The sequence below is a fragment of the Aythya marila genome (genome assembly GCF_965140915.1).
Source record: "Aythya marila genome assembly, chromosome: 3".
NCBI classification, from domain to species: domain Eukaryota; kingdom Metazoa; phylum Chordata; class Aves; order Anseriformes; family Anatidae; genus Aythya; species Aythya marila.
In genome coordinates this window covers 62,973,197-62,988,314 of record NC_139044.1, presented here as the reverse complement: position 1 = coordinate 62,988,314, position 15,118 = coordinate 62,973,197, and positions in this window count along the sequence as shown.

The window sequence follows — 15,118 nt, the reverse complement described above, 5'->3', positions numbered from 1 at the left end:
GCTGCCATGATGTTCTTCTTTGTCATTCATATCCTAAAAGTCAATTAACTTCCAACGTAAAACATTTTTGTGTGTCTCCTATGAAAACGTGCAGGTATTTATCAGTTTTATAAAACCGTCACTGAAATTTTTCAATAGTAGTGACATTTTCTTTGGCAAAGAATTTCAGTAGTTGTAGCTGTGCATATTCAGAATTAGCTTTTGTAGTCTTCTTGTCTTCCTAAGAATTAGGATTGCCAAGTGTTGTGGTTTAACCCGGCCAGAAGCTAACCACACAGCCGTTCACTCACCCTCTCCCCTCCCTCTCTGGGATGGGGGAGAGAAATGGGAAAGTGAAGCCTGTGAGTTGAGATAAAGACAGTTTATTAAGACAGGAAATAATAATAATAACAACAACAACAACAACAAAACAACAACAATAATAATAAATGTAGGTACAAAACAAGTGATGCACAATGCAATTGCTCATCATCATGTTATAAATGAATCTGAATTTAGTAATATTTATAAAAGGCAAGTAAACAGTATTGAGTGTGCTGGGAGTCTGCTCTACCAACACAAACACACGAACATCAAACTTTCTAAACATTGCTTTTACATATTAAACCCGAGTACGCCTGTACATATGTACAATCAGAAAAGGTATCAATTGAAACATAAACATGACAAAGTTTTCTGAATTCTGGAAAGTGTTTAATAAAAAATCCTTTAAGTCTATTACTATTAATGTCCATGACTGGGGGAGCATACTTGGAGTTGTTAATTCTAGTTGAAGTGCTCCTGTATCTTCCATGTCTTCATTAATTTTTCTCAGATCATATAACAGTCTCCATTTTCAATTCCTTTTCTTGAGTACTAACACGAGAGAATTCCAGGGCTAGTTGTGGGAACTATATGTCTTCCTTTAGGTTGTTAAGCAACTCGGCCTTCGGGCCTTATATATCCTATTCTTCCCAGATTGATCCATCTCATTTTCAAGGCCAATAGAGCCTGGGTCAAAAGGCATGTTCAGGTAACCAGGGGGCATAAAAGCAAAGGTCTGTGATGGCAGTAGCTGCGGGGGGAGGTGGGGGAAGGCTAATGGTGTAGCAGAAGGATTTGTGGATGAGCCTGCATCTCCCTCACTATCTGGCAAACCACACATTTCAGATTATGGCTCTTTAAGGCCTCAGAGACTGCTCAGCAGCAATCCTACTGCAACCTTGCCAGTTTTAGTTGCAGAGTCCCACACCTTGACCTCAATTTGGTCCCATATTTCAGGAGCATAAACTGTCTGATTGTTAATAAGGAGAATAAGCTGTAAGGTTATCAGGACAGTCTTTGTTTCTAAGGATGTATGATTCCCCATAATGCGCAACTGCTTACCAGCAAGGGGCAGTTGTGTGCATGGGTCCGCTTCTCTCAGCATGAGCTTCTTCCCAGCTCCGATGCACCTATTTCCAGAGACTTTCAGTGCAAGCTTCTTTGAGCGGTTTGCTGAGTTCGGCCGAACCTATCTTTATGAGGTGATCAATGTCCCTGTTCCTGTCCTGGTCCCTGTTCTGTTTGCCTGTTCCTATTCATTCTTTTTTTCTACTTTATTGATGATATTATTTCATTATATCGTGTTGCATTCTCATCTTGAGGACAGGTTCCCCTCTTATACCCTTCTCCCCACAGCAGTTCTTTTCAAAAAACAACTTTTCATTGGTCAAACAACTTTGCATATAACAGTAACAGCAAACACCCAGAAACTTCCATGTCTTAATGGCTGGAGAACAAGCAACCCAAGACGGCATGGGGTCTCCTGAATCACCCTTCTTTGTTCCCTCTAAACTCTTTACATTCCTGATGGCCTCATCGTTAAGAGTCTGATGTAATCATCAACCATGGGGCTTGTTGACCCTCATGGCAATACTCCCACATCTCCCCCTTCTTTATTAATATCAAACATCTTGACATGAATTATTACTCCATATATCACAACCTGATGACCAATGCCTATCCCCGAGCAGCCGCTCCCCACACCCCAAACCCCGGCCAGCCAACCCTATGTATTGTTTAGCATGACATCAGATGGTATGGAATACCCCTTTGGCCAGACTGGGTCTGTGCCCTCCCAGCTCCTGCTGCACCCCCAGCCTGCCCGCTGGCGAGAGAAAGTGAGAAGCTGAAAAGTCCTTGGTGTTATATATGGAGTAGTAATTTCTGTCAAGAAGATGGTTGATATTAATAAAGAAGGGGGAGATTTGGGAATGTGGCCATGGGGGTCGGCAAGCCCCGTGATTAATACCATTAGACTCTTAACGATAAGGCCATGAGGAATGTAAAGAGTTTAGAGGGAACAAAGAAGGGTGATTCAGGAGACTCCATGCAGTCACCGGTTTCTTGTTCTCCAACCATTAAGACATGGAAGTTTCTGGGTGTTTACTGTTACTGTTATATGCAAAGTTGTTTGACCAATGAAAAGTTGTTTTTTAAAAAAAATCTGCTGTGGGGAGAAGGGTATAAGAGGGGAGCCTGTCCTCAAGATAAATAAATAAATAAATAATAATAATAATAATAAAAAAAAAAAAAAAACATGATCAAGTTATGTCATCAGTAAAGAAGTAGTAAGAAGGAATGAAAAGGAACATGCAAGCAGGATGGCGACCAGGACGGGAACAGGCACACTGATCACCTCATGAAGATAGGTTCGGCCGAACTCAGCAAACCGCTCAAAGAAGCTCGCACTGAGAGTCACTGGAAATAGGCACACCGGAGCTGGGAAGAAGCTCAAGCTGAGAGAAGCGGACCCATGCACACAACTGCCCCTCGCTGGTAAGCAGTTGTGCATTATGGGGAATCATACATCCTTAGAAACAAAGACTGTCCTGATAACCTTACAGCTTATTCTCCTTATTAACGATCGGACAGTTTATGCTCCTGAAATATGGGACCAAATTGAGGTCAAGGTGTGGGACTCAGCAACTAAAAATGACAAGGTTGCAGTGGGAATGCTTAGCACCTGGCAAGTAATCTCTGAGGCCTTAAAGAGCCATGTGGGACCACAGTCAGAAACGTGTGGTTTGCCAGACTGTGGGGGAACTGCAGGCTCGTTACTGATCTGACTGCTATGCCAGCGGCCTCTCTGCTGCTACAGCCATCAAAGGCTTTTGCTGTTACGCCTCCTGGTGACCTGAACGTGCCTTTTGATCCAGGTCCTATTGTCCTTGAAAACAAGATGGATATGTTTTTCTTCAATCCGGGAAGAATAGGACACATAAGGCCCAAAAACCGAGTTGCTTGACAACTTAAAGCAAGACATATTGTTCAAAAGGAACGGAAAATGGAGACTTGTTTGTAATCAAGAAAAGGAATGGAAAATGGAGACTGTTAAGTCATGGAACTTAAAGGATTGTTTGTTACCTTTTCTGATTGTATACGCATCCTCGGGTTTAGTATGTAAAAGCAATGTTCTGTATATTTAGAATGTTTGATGTTCGTGTGTGCATATTGGTGCAGCATAGACTCCCCGCACACCCAGCACTGTTTACTTACCTTTTATAACTTTTATAAATATTTCTTTTATAAATATTACTAAATTCAGATTGAGTTGAGACTTCATTTATAAATTTGGCTTGGTGTAAGCACTGCTCTGCAACAATTAAAACATCAGCATGTTATCAGCACTCTTCTCATCCTAGTCCAAAATATAACACCCTACCAGCTACTAGGAGGAAAACTAACTCTATCCTAACTGAAACCAGAAGACCAAGTAATGGAATAATGTTTACCAAGTCCTGGAAAAAATTCCTTGTATACTTCAAATAGTAATATGGGAAAAGCACCTTAAACAGCAAATCTGGACTAAAAACTATTTAGACAGCTTACTTAAGAGTGTTTTTGTTTATCGATATCTTAAAATATTGCTCTGCATTAAGAGATTATGAACACATTAAGAATGTGTCAAATAGGCTACATAGCAATTATACACTACTTTGACAAGATTCTGAAATTTTAAAGCAATAATTCAGTCATACATGTATAATGGCATGCATTATTGTATAAGATGCCTTTGGATGATCTGAGACATAGCTTAAGATACCTTTCTCATATTAGTTAACATAGGGCCACAGGCACAAAATGATTTCTTGGTGTGAAAGATGAGTAATTTGCTGTCAAAATATACAATATTTTGTCTTTAGATAGTCCTGTAACACCCATAAGGAAAAGGAATGCTGTTTCCTCATTCTGAAAAGAAGCACAAGGAAAAGAAAAAAAGATGCAAACAGAAATCTAAATTATGACATCTTAACAGAGTGAAGTGGGAATTATACAACAGCAGTTTTCAATCAGTGCAAAACCAGAAATCTATTTCTGTTCACTCTATTCCTTTGGGTTTAATTTTTAAAATCTTGGTTGGGAACTACACTTTAAACAGTACATTGAGATATATTTTTTCAGATAAGCAGTATTGCAGAATTTCCAAAATGCACAATATAATGTAGGGAAATAAAAGCACAGTAAGAATTGACTGAAGGAATAATGACATGCTATATGAACATTTTAGCTCTGCAGTGGTCTGAAGATCAGGTACACAGTACAGTATTACTGTTACAGCAGTTTGCGACAGGCAGCCATTCATTAGATGTGTGCCATATTCAATCTTCACTCTGAAGAGTGTTGTTCAGTTTCTATATGTGGTTATTCGCTACCTTTGAAATGGCTGAACCTGCAAGTGAAATCGTATATAGCATTAAACCCAGAAACCTCTCCTTAATTTGTAGCATGAGGAAAATATTTCCTGCTGAGAAAAGTAGATTGTCCAGTTCAGGAACAAGAACTATTATTTAAACGGGGAAAAACAAAACAGAACAAAACAAAACAACAACAACAATAATAATAATAATAATAATAATAAAACAACAACAACAACAACAACAACAACAAAAACATACTGTGGGTTGTTTCCTGATGATGTGGTGGGAAGATGTCTCCATCTCCATTGAATTGGGAAAAAGGCATTTTTACTATTGCCTAACTTTTATGGGAGGTTATATGATGAATTATAATGCCAGATATTTAAGAAAAGAATATTAAATTATACCAAGGAATTATTTGTGTTCATTGGTCTCACAAATCAAGTACAGGATTGCTCAAAGTGTATAGATGCCACATTACTTCCAGAGTGAGTATCCAGCCCCTGCAGGACAATTCAGGCTGCGTATATTAGGGACAGGGGTCTAGGCTCCTTTTACCATAAACTCAGGCAATCAAGAATGTTTACAGGACAAGTGAAGGGTTACCTAAAAAGAAACTACTAGATACTCAAAGTACAGGAATAAATATTACTTTCTTCTTTTATCTGGAGCTTTGGTGAATGGTCTAGACTACATATTAAGACAGCACTGCTCATTTAGCATTCAGACTACTGAGGTAGGTTTCTTTTTTTTTCTTTTTTTTTTCTTTTTTATTCTTCCTTTTTTGTTTTTCCTTTTCCTGAATGTAGAATCTAACTAAGCAGTGATAGTCCTTTAGAGACAGATAGTTAGAGATGTGCTGCCTTCAAAATGAGAAACCTAAATTCCCCAACTGCTTTTTCCTGAATTTGCAGTTTCTGCACTCTCCTATAAAGTAGTAAACATATTAGCAAAGCTAGAGTTGCTTTTGTAGTGCAAACAATACAGATAAAATAAGAAAATAAGATCACACACTTAGATAAGACTTAAAAATCAGGGAAGATGGGTAGTGACCATGTTTACATTGAAAGTATTACTATCTTCTTTTCTACCGAAACTAAGCCATTGTAAAGTCAACAAAACAAGAGTCATGAGGGCAGTCAGAAAACAAAAACATCTAAGCAGGCATTCAGAGAAAAGACCCTCGAGGTCTGTTACTTTTTTTTTTTTTTCCTTTTATTTTTCTTAGGGACAGTCAAATAGACAAGAATTAATTTGCACAAATAATCTCAAAAGGCTTTATGTTTGCTTATGCAAGTATCTGATAGTTTAGGGGCATAATAAGAGCTGAAAAAGTCTATAATATATCTGTATAGGTCACCATATTCTTAGGTAATAAGTCTCTGTACAGTTACATACTGGTTTATAGGCCCTTTGAAGATGGCATTTTATCCATTATCAAATAATTGTCAGACAATAGTAGATATTTTCATTGGTATCATTTACCATTCAGCTATAGGCTGAACATCCACATCTTGTCTGCCTGCCAGGTCTCCCCTAGTAACTTTTGAGCCTGTAAATTAATGGAAAATAGTAAATGAAAGTAAAGTAACACCCTATAGGAAGCCAATAAAGCATGTTTCTTGAGAACTGCATCCTTTCTTTCATCCTCCAAGCATCAAGATATTAATAAGGCCACATCACACTCTCAAGAGCATGCATAGAGCTTTGGTTTACTGGGCAATCCTGTAGAGGTTGCAAAATTATGCCAGATACCTCTTCAGCTCTAAGGTGGTGCAGAATCAGAAGAAGGTCTTAAAGTTGCCTCTTGATGCTATTTTCTGACTTGGCTGCAAATTTTGTGTACTGTGCATGCTACAAAACTTCAGCCCTTGTAATAAGATTTATCAAATCTATTCATTTGTAAGTTGGAGCCAGTAAGTAAGTTGGACATGACCTAAATTATTCAGATATAATAGCAATACCTTAGGTTATTTAAAATGTTGTGTTGCCAACTTGTTTGTTTTAGAGTTAGCACAAGAACAGAATCACAGAAGCATCTAGGTTGGAAGAGACCTCCAAGATCATCTAGTCCAACCTAACACTAACAAGTCCTCCACTAAACCATATCACTAAGCTCTAAAACTAAATGTCTTTTAAAGACTTCCAGGGATGGTGACTGAACCACTTCCCTGGGCAGCCTATTCCAATGCCTAACAACCCTTTCAGAATTCCTAACAACCTATCCTACAGCAGCACACAGATAGGATAAGAGTACATTGTCAGGAAATGGTGTGTCCAAGGGACCTTTGAACAAAAGGAAGATAGATTGAGCTATTTAGAACCCCTCCTCTCTCATTCACTCACAACAGAGGGAGTGATACCATAAAGGACATGACAGACAGTGCCCAGCAAATAGGCAGGCAGGTACCAGGCTGACATAAGACCTAAAATACTCATGTGTTGTTCAGGCGGTCCCAGAGAATTTACAACACAGTTTTTGACATTGAGGAAGTTACAGTAAGGGTAGTGACTTATTTTTAATCTTCATTGTATATATGCCTGTGTCTGTGTTGTAATTTTTATATATAGTATATTGTAAATATATATATATATAATATATATAGTAATTTGTAAAGATAGTAATTTGATCCAGATCACACTCTTTGGTAAGGTTTGAAGTAAAACCAAACCAAACCAAAACAAAACAAACAAACAAACAAAAACAAACAAACAAACAAACAAACAAAAAACAAAACAAAACAAAACAAAACAAAACAAAACATGAACAAGAAGCTTTGTCTCACACTGAGTATGTAGCCTTGCTATGTGATGCAAGTTTATGTGCGGACGTTGGGATAAGGAAAAGCAAAACAGTAAGATCAAAATGATTACAATATGTCTGAAAGTCTGAATTGAAGGCTTTTTTTTTTAATATAATAAAAAGATCGTTGGCCATTCAAAGAAAATAGAAGTTTATACAAACCATATGAACTCACAAATAAGCGAGACAGATATCATATGGAAAAGTTGAATTTAAGTCTAGATAGACAAAGCTTACTGTAATTATTCTCTGGCCAAATAATAAATAAATAAATTAAGGTTTGTTGTAGGCTTTAAGACTGCACCCTAAGGGACATGAAATACCCATAAGCTTCCAACCAGAGAGAGATAGTTGGAAATGTTAATGTGAACGTTCAGGCTCTGCTTCCAAACCCCAAATCTTCTCATTAGCAGAATATTTGTGAGATGTTTCATGTATTATTATTATTTTTTTTTAAATGAAAATATTTCTGCATTTGACTTCACATCTATTTAAAGTACATTTCTGGTCTTAAATAAAAGGAGAAATACCATTTTGTGTTACTCCATATTCATTTCTAACTCTTGTCTATTATAGATGACAGCAAAATTTGTCCCAATATCTTCAGAAAGACTAGTATTTTTTGTGCAAAGTGGGTAAAGAATTTATGTTTGTCTCAAACAAACAGGATTTATTATTACTATTATTATCATTATTATTCATCATATTTCTAGGGTAATATTTTTATGTATTAATGTACTAATATATGGATTGAAAAAAAAAATCTTCTGTATAAAACCTATTCATTTTTTATAGAAATATTTGTATTTTATATATCTAATTACAGATATATATTCAAGTATATTCTGATTACTTCTGGAAAGATGCAAATGCAGGGCAGATTACACTCAAGTCAGTAGAAATAAAATAAGGTAATATCAGTTATTGGGCAGGCTGGAGCTCAGGCTATTAATGCTGCTTAAACTTTTTGCCCTCCACACGCATCATGATAGCACGAAACCTGTTGTTTTTCCTTCTCCTTCCTCCTCTCCCTTTTCTCACTGAGCAGAGAACAACAAAATACATATGCAAAATGCATATGTTCCTTTCAGATGTCACTCCATATTAAGGGCCAGGTCACGCCATCAATTTTTAAACACAACTACCCACTGAGATCAATGCAGAGTGCTACTTAAAACTAGACAGTAGGGTGTGACCCTGTAAAACCAAGAAATATCTCTTTACTTGACTAAAACTCCAATTCCAGTCACAACAGCAGTCTACCAGCATTAAATACTGCATTTGTAGCACAGCAGTGTTGCTATGTTGTATCCTGCTGTTTCTAAATGTGATCATGGCTTGTACTGTTTCAGCTACCTGTGTTTCATTCTAGTTCATATTACTCATGAGAAATAAAATAAAATAAAATAAAATAAATAAAATAAAATAAAATAAAATAAAATAAAATAAAATAAAATAAAATAAAATAAAATAAAATAAATAATAAAAAGGATAAAGAACCACTCACTGGGTGTGTAGGACCAGTTGCATGTGGTATGCACGCATGTATCCATATGCTGTGCAAAGTCCTTCTGGACTAGCTCTAAAGCTATCAAAGCTACAGGGCCTTATCCTGAAAAGATTCATGTGCATCTTTAGCCACGCAATAAACAGTCTACCTAGTGTCAATACGGGTACTCAGAATTCACAGCATGAAGCAAATTGGTATGGTCTTTGCAGAACTGGGGTCACACCAGTTGCTTTCAAAGTCTTACTCTCTTTGCAGCTGTCATGCATCCTACAGAAGCACTGAAGGTTTATTAACTGTAATATTTTCTCACATATTCTAGCACATGTGATTTCAGGTGAGGTGAATATTAGAGAGCAATCACACAGACACAGACTCAGACACACACACACACACAAACAGGGAAAATATTGTAGTTTCAGCTCTAGTTAGATCATTACATACAAGCCAGGCAAATCAATCCTAATAACAACTGTATTCATCCCCTGCATTTTACAGACTCATTTTGGTTTCAGCAAATCAATCAAAGGCATTGATATACCTAATATCTGTTACACTCTTCTTTCTTGACCCTTGTATTTCCACACATACCGTACACAGGTAAAAAATGTTTTGATTCATTTTCCTGGTACAGGCATGACATTGCATTTCTGTGAAATAACTGAGAAAAAAAAAAAAAAAAAAAAAAAAAAAGACAAAAGACTCAGATATTGCTATGTTAACAGAGGGAAAAGGCAGGGAAAAGTACTCCATGCATACACTGAAATCTTCTGACTGCCATTGTTTAGAAGCATCTTTACAAGTGTGGCATTTTCAAAAGGGATTTAGAACCAGTTTTAACAAGGTGCCTAAAGATTGCATTAAGCACAGAGTGTGATTTTCAAAAAGGGAGAAATAGATGGCATTTAATTTTCAAGTTGTTTTTAAAGTAAAGAGTGAGTTATTAAATGCTAAAATCACCTCTAACATGTGATTTAGGCTGTTAAATCAATCACATAATGGAATTTGAAAAAATTATCTGCCACCAACAGCACAAGGTTCTATGTGAAAAAGGAAATGTAACAGCATCTCAGGAGTTTCAGAATTTTTTGACTTCAGAAGACTTGGCTATGCAATTATAATTTTCATGGAATTACTGATACTTTTTTAACACTCCTTTTTGCAGAATTCAGCCTTGAGACCTTCTGCTTCCACCAAAGAATGAGTGAATTGCCCTAGATTTAGGAACATCCTTAGAGTTAGCTGGTGTAAATCCTATCCTGTGAAACATTTAGAAAATTTGGAAATTGGGGTCTGTGTTATTATTTTGAGAGTAGAATATTTTTAAATGTCTCAATTTTTATGCATATGGAAGCCTGACAATTAGTACAACTGGGACATGCATTCCATAAAAGCTAAATTCCTCCTGTAGCTAAAGTCTGTTTTATTATCTCTTTTTAAAAATTGAAGCCTAGCTTTTTGGTGGACAATAATTACGTCTGGATCAGATCTAGAATTTTTCTATTCCAAGGAACACATTCACTCCACTAAAATTACCTTCTCCTGTGATGGCACTGCAGAAAAGGAGTACTGTCCTTTTGTAAAAAGCATAGTGGACTATCACAAGGAAAATACAATGTCTGCTCCTATGACCTCAAGCATCTTTCATTAAGCCAAGTCAAAACTTCTTTTTTGAACTGTCACCTGTTGATGATGGTGATCCTTCATAGTATAAATACTTGGAGTAGAAAAAATAGTTTAACATGTAATTATATAGAAGAGAATATGCCTTACATGGTGGCATTTCTAAAGCCAGCTAGCTGAGGTGAAAAATATTTATTTTGGTGTCACAGACATCTTGGACACGCCCTAATTCCCCTGGAATAATAAAATATATGAAATAGAATGAATAAATAAATAAATATATATATATTTTTAATGAAGTTCCACATGTCGCTATCTTTAGTGTGATTTAAGGCATATAGACAGGAATAGTTGTAGAATTGATTCAGCCTCTGCTGAATATTTTGGATGTTCCATTTATAGCCTTGAAAATGGCAAACATACCAGTAGAAGGATATAAATAACACCATAGTAGAAGTTTGTGGAATTCTTCATTTCAACAGATTTTTCCATACAGCACCATATCAGCTTTACTTTCTAGTTGGTAACAGAACTCTGGTTTGGGGAACATAAGACAGATTATCTCATCTCTCTTGCCCATGACACCACTAAATACTTCCTTTAGGTAGACTTAATACACTGAATGTTATTTAAATTACATGTCAAGGACAGCGCTTCATGATATCACCTAGTACACAACACAATTGCATCACTGGGCTTTTTAAAGTTGCAAAAGCTGCAACCATAATTTACTGTGACACAGAATTAAATGAGGTGCAGTCTGACACCATGCAAATACCAACCTTTACCAGAGGTTACTTTACTTTTAATATAGTACAGTGGCTTCTGAGGCCACACAAACATGCAACAAGGGAACTGTCTGAAGAATTAAGCCTAAAGCAGACCATTTATATAGAAAAGACACTTCAAAGGAAGACCAAAACACCATTTCATTGTACTGTTATTTGCGATACTGAACATCATCCATCTATTTGCAAATATATTCATCTGTGGTGTTGCCAGTGAAAGTGTGTGATCTCAGCTTAATTTTCTGTTTTGACCATAATTCCATCTTAAAATATACTTTTACTCCATTATCAGCAGAATTGATTAAAGTGGCAGCTACTCTCAAAAGTTTGTAAGGGTGAACATACAAATGCTGAGAGGAAAAAAAAAAAAACAAAAACAAAAACAACTGTGGGGGCTTTCTTTTATTCTTTTTATAACTGTTACTACTGAAAAGCCAAATATCTGGAGCATCAGTAGTAACAAGCAGTCCAAAGGTAACTGAAATGGTATAGAGCAATGTACATACAAAGTAAGTAAATTAGTTGAGAAGATCTTATTTATTCTATCAATTTTTTTTTAACATGTGGGGTTATGCTGAATGAACACTGACAGCTGAACTCTGTATAAAATAGTAATCTTGCAAAATTATGTCAGCAAGGCAGATATTCAGACTGTTCTGTTTCATAGAATCACAGAATGTTTTGGACTGGAAGGGACCTTAAACATCATCTAGTTCCATCTTCCCACTCCTCCCCCCTTCCCACCTTCCACTAAACCAGGTTGCCCAAAGCCCCCTCCAGCCTAGCCTTAAACACTTCCACAGATGGGGCATCCACAGCTTTTCTGGGCAACCTGTGCCAGTGCCTCAACAAGCTCATAGGAAAGAATTTCTTTCTAATATCTATTTTTAGTTTAAAGCTGTTACCCCTTAAACTATCACTACATTCCCCTAACTTTCCTGTAGGCCCCTTTAAGCAGTGGAAGACCACTATTGGGTCTCCTCATAAAAATTGTGTCTGTTTCGTTTAACTGTGATGATATTATTTCAGTTAGAGGGAATGTTACTGATAAGAAACTATGTTTTAACATAGCTGCTGATGGCCAGCAGCAGCTGAAAACATGCAATGTTAGTAGAATTGTAGGTTTCAGTATAATAATGTAATTTTGATTACTCTCTTTTTCTTGTTTACAATAGTGATAGAGTCATAGAATCATTAAGGTTGGAAAAGACCTCCCAGATGGTCCAACCATCACCCTACTATCAATGTCACCCACTAAACCATGTCCCTAAGCACAAAGTCCAACCTTTCCTTAACCACCCCCAGGGATGGTGACTCCACCACTTCCCTGGGCAACCCATTCCAATGCCTGACTACTCTTTCTGAGAAGAAATGATGGCATAACACAGAAAAACAAACAAACAAAAACTTTCCCATGCTGGGAATTTATGAATTGCAGGTATATTGAAGGCTGAAATTTCTTTCTTTTATTAAAAGGACAGTCCTCAATTCTTTCTTTGTTAAAGTGCTGAGAAAAGGACTCCACTTTTCTAGAAAGAAAAAACATAACACTGGTGTTCTCAGTTCTATCTGAACTTGTGAAGAAGAATCTTACCAAGATGTTACCAGAGCTCTTTTTTCTTATATTTGCTTTTTCCTGGGCCAGCTTCTGGCCCATGCAATAATGTCATCTGCTATTTTATTTTTTTTTTCTGGCTGTAGAACATCTGAAATGTGCACAGCAGCCGGAGAACCTTGATAAAAAAAATGATATCTGTATGTTTAAATTTGCTGCTTCTGTACTTAAAATTAGCCAGGTGCTGGCAAAGAAAACAAAAACAAAAACAAACAAACAAACAAAAAAAAAAAAAAAAAAAAAAAAAACGACAACTGTTTACAGAAAGATTCACATATGTGTGAATCAGACTTGATGGGAGGAGCAAGTCTTACAAAATGTCTTTAGCTATCAACACAATCACATAATCCATCTTTAGAACAAATGAGAAACTAATGTTAGCAAGATAAACAACATTTTTAGTCAGACTGCCTCATAGTTTGAAGTTAACGGTGTCATGAACAATATTACCAGCCATGGGTGAAAGGATAGTAACTCAGTAGAAATACCTATAATGTATTAAATGTTGCATTGATATCTACTTTGGAGGAGTCAAAAAATTTATAGACTTCAGAAAAGCACTTGCACACACACAAAAAACCTTTGAAATTACTCAGTTTGCTCATATGAGTAACTGCTATTTTTTTGCATAAAGGATCATGTCATTGCCCTTTGGGAGCAGCTTTCATGAAAAAGTATTCAATAAAAAAATACAAGTATTTCATTAACATCACCATGTTCAGTGTGTGAAAAGCTTTGAATATGAGCTTACTTCAATTGCCTAGGGGTTTTTAGATTTACACATGCTGCATACTTAGACATTCCCCTCTCCTTCTCACTTCTTCTTATCTCCTGCTCCTTTTTCTTGCCACATGCCATTAATCCGATCAGAGGCCATTAGGGCAACTCACTCCCAGGCTCAGATATTGAAAAGTGTAGTAAATGATCAAAGCTCAGGGTCAGTGTGAGCACCTGGTTGGCTTTGATCACCATCATTAGTTATGACAAGCAGAAATCCTTTTGCCTTCTCAGAAAAGTGTTCATGCTGGTGGTATATTTATTTTGGTCTTAAACTGAATATAAAAGTACACTTGTGATTTAAACTTACAGCATATTTCTGGAAAGCAAAACTGCCTCAAAATGAGCAGTACATGGAGTGCATGTACCTTAAAAATGAAAAATATAGTATGCTTTTAGCCAGCAACATCTTTGTCAAGAAAAAAAAAAAAAGTCTAGAACAAATAACTGTCAAATAACTGTAGACGTCTTATAAAAAGATAAAATGTAGGAACTTTAAACATAAAGGTAGTAATACAGAGGTTATAGTCTCTGGTCCAGTCCAGTTGTCCTGATAGACCATAGTACTTTCTCTGGTTAGAAACATCTTCTTGTATTCCTTTTTAACTCATTTTCATGTAAAATAGTTTTTTCACACAAAAATAATATTCTGTTCACAGTGATTTTTCTAATAGTGAATTTCTCTCAAATTCAATGTATCTGTGATACATTGGTACATTCCCTTCAAACTGACCATCTAATTTCCTTCCATGTCCCTTGTGTCTTTCATGTAAGTGTCTAAAATAATTTAGATTACTTGTTTTTTTTTGTTTGTTTGTTTTTGTTGTTGTTGTTTGTTTAAATATATCTTGTATCAATGAGTTCCATAGGTGAATTATTAGTGTGTGAGGAAAGGAGAAATCTTTGAGCAGTTTAATGTTTTCTGCCTCTACTTTTTCTTGTTTTATGTAGATATCAGAGGGGGTGGGGCACTAGTCTTTTATAGACTTTGACATTTCACTCAGTTATTTGAATTTTCTTTCTTTGATTAAAATTTATTCCTCTCTCTGATGTTATATGTTCCAAATTAGATTGTATGCAATTGTATGAAAATAACAAATGACATAGAAATCAGGAATACTAGATAATAAGAGATAAATAATAACAAGTATAGGTGGTAAATTGTCCACAATAACAATAAAACAATAACAATAAGTAATAATAATAATAATAATAATAATAATAATAATAATAATAATAATAATAATAGGGACGTTCTGGTCTAGTGATTTTCTATCGGTTGTCCAATATTCTGTGGAATACTTAAAAGATTTTAGGAACTCACCAATTAGATGTTCTAAATCA